This window comes from Octodon degus, unplaced genomic scaffold (assembly GCF_000260255.1).
Source record: "Octodon degus isolate 3935 unplaced genomic scaffold, OctDeg1.0 scaffold00093, whole genome shotgun sequence".
NCBI classification, from domain to species: Eukaryota; Metazoa; Chordata; class Mammalia; order Rodentia; family Octodontidae; genus Octodon; species Octodon degus.
In genome coordinates, this window is record NW_004524669.1 from 6,690,193 (window position 1) to 6,692,931 (window position 2,739).

Consider the following 2,739-nt stretch of genomic DNA (forward strand, 5'->3'; position numbering starts at 1 on the left):
GAAGAAGAAGAAGAAGAAGAAGAAGAAGAAGAAGAAGAAGAAGAAGAAGAAGAAGAAGAAGAAGAAGAAGAAGAAGAAGAAGAAGAAGAAACAGCTAAAGTAGCCTGGCATTGATGCCCAATAGGAAGGAAGCCTGGGAGCTGAGTCTAGAATATCTCAGAAGAAATAGGACCTGGAGGGGGCCCAGGGAGATAGCTCAGTAGAATAAGCACTTGCCTGGCAAGCACAGAGTTCCAAGTTCAATCCCTGGTACTGAGAAAGAAAAGAAAAAAGAAATAGGACCTGGTATTTAATTCTAATCCTATAGAAGGAAATAGGAGCGGGGTGTGGAGATGCCTGTCTGTAATCTCAGCACTCTGGGAGGCTGAAGCAGAAGGATCCCAGCTTTCAGCCCAGCCTGGGCAATTTAGCAAGATATTTCCTAAAAACAAAAAATAAAAGGGCCGGGGCCGGGGAGATGGCTCAGTAGAATAAGTGCATCCCTGGCAAGCACAAGAGCCTGAGTTCAATCCCCGGTTCCGCAAAAAAATAAAAATAAAAAATAAAATAAAAAAAAAGGGCTGTCAATGTAGCTCAGTATGAAGCCCTCATGTTCAGTTTCCAATACTGAATTAGAGAAGGATTTTTTTTTTCCTTTTTTCTTTTGGCTAGTCCAGGCTGCCTTAAAGGCGAGTCTGGTGCAGCTACCAACACTGAATTAAAAACAAAAAACAACAACAACAAAAAAAACAGCCTGGGGTTTGGGTCTTAGCCTTTAGAAGCCTAGAGTAACCCAGTCCTAGGCTGGATGTACCTCTTTGTTTTTTGGTACCAGGAATTAAACTCAGGACACTGTGGCTGTCAGGCAGGCACTTGTACCACTGAGCTATATCAGACAATTGAGGCTGGGGGTGTGGCTCAGTGGCAGAGCTCTTGCTTTGCATGTACAAGGCCCTGGGTTTGATCCTCAGCACCACACACATGCACGAAAAAGAATTCTTAGACAGTTGACCCAGGAGGTGAGAGGAGACTGAGCTTCACATTCAGGCCAGCCTACTATATTAGTAGAAGTATTAGATGAGATTACAGGGCTGGGGTATTAGACCACTTGCCCAATGTTCTTGAGTTATTGGAACAGCCTCAAGTGTCCCCACCACTAGCCAGGCATGGTGCACACACCTATAATCCAGGCATGTTGCACACACCTATAATCCCAGCACTCAGGTGGCTGAGGCTGGAGGATCACTGGAAATTCAGTGCCTGCGTATGCTACAAAGTAAGTTCAAGGCCAGCCTGAACTGTACAGCCGTGAGACCTTGCTTGTCTCAAAAAGACAAAAAATAAATAAATAAATAAATAAATAAAAAGCAAAATAAATAAAATAAAATAGTCTATTATTATTAAGAGATGAATAGGCTAAGTATATTGATAAATGGTTATAATCCCAGCACTCAGGAGGCTGAGGCAGGAGGACTGCCACTGTCCAAGGCCGGCCTGGACTACATACTAAGTTCAAGGTCAGCCCGAATTACAGAACAAGACCTTATCTTGGAAAAAGAAAAAAAAAAAGGAAAGAAAGATGAATACTGTGGGAGGTCAGAGTGTTCTGGGATTAAGGAGCTGAGAACACCCTACCTGGAGGCCAGGCTCTGGATAAGACATGCTTGAGACAGGGCTGAAACCAGAAGGCATCCAGATCCCAGGAGGCGTCAAGACTCAAGACCACACTGCACCTGGTGGGGGCTGGGCTTCCAGGAACTGGGCCTCATGGCCCGGCTCTGCATCCAACACCCAACAATGGCCCTCAGCCACCTTCCGGGAACCCTAAAGCTGCTATCCTACCCTACCCTGCTGTTGCAATCCACGGCAGTGGGCAGGGCCGCCTAAAAAGCCCTACCCTCTGAGGAGGATGGAAGGCCAGATGCCTGGGTATTTACCCCTGTGCACATCTTGGTTGTCCCCACCTCCCTTCTTTGTTCCTGTTGCTCTTCTCTATCCAGAGCATTCTGGCTGTCGTTCCGCCAATCTGAGCAGAAGAGACATATGAGTTTCCCTCTCAGCTCGACACTTAGTGGTAGAGATCTGAGCAAATTATTTAACCTCTCTGAACCTTCAGCTTCCCCTTGGGACATGGAGAGAACGAAAGCTTGGTGACAGGACCTGTGGGATGTGGCAAGGCGGTGTGCACACAGTTCACTGTGGGAATCAGCTCTGCTCCAAGACCCAGCTCAGTTCAGGCTCTTGGGCCACGACACTTCCGCCACCTCAGCTTGCGTACATGTTCTTTGTTTTTAACTCTGTCTGTGGCTAACCTCATTTAAATATTTTCTAATTGAACCATATTATTTTGTGGTTTACTGTATCATCCTAAAACATGGTAACATAAACTGTTTTGTATAAACTTGTCCGAGGCACCACACTATAGTAGTAAAAGCACAAATTTCAGAGTTAAGACCTTGTTGCAAAAGTCCCAGGACTCTGCCGAGGCAGTAGAATTGCAAGTTCGAAGCCAGCCTGGGCAACGTAGTGAGACCCTGTCTCACATTTTAAAGAGGGCTGGGGTTGAAGCTCAGTGAGAAAGTGTCCCTGGGTTTGATTCCCCTGTACCGCAAAACAGAAACAGCCACTTTAGTGTGGTTGCCCACAACTGTAATCCCAGCACTTGGGAGGCTGAGGGAGGAGGATCACCATGAGTTTGAGGGCCAGCCTGAACTACAAAATGAGACTTGGTTTCAGAAAACAATCAAAACAAAACAACCA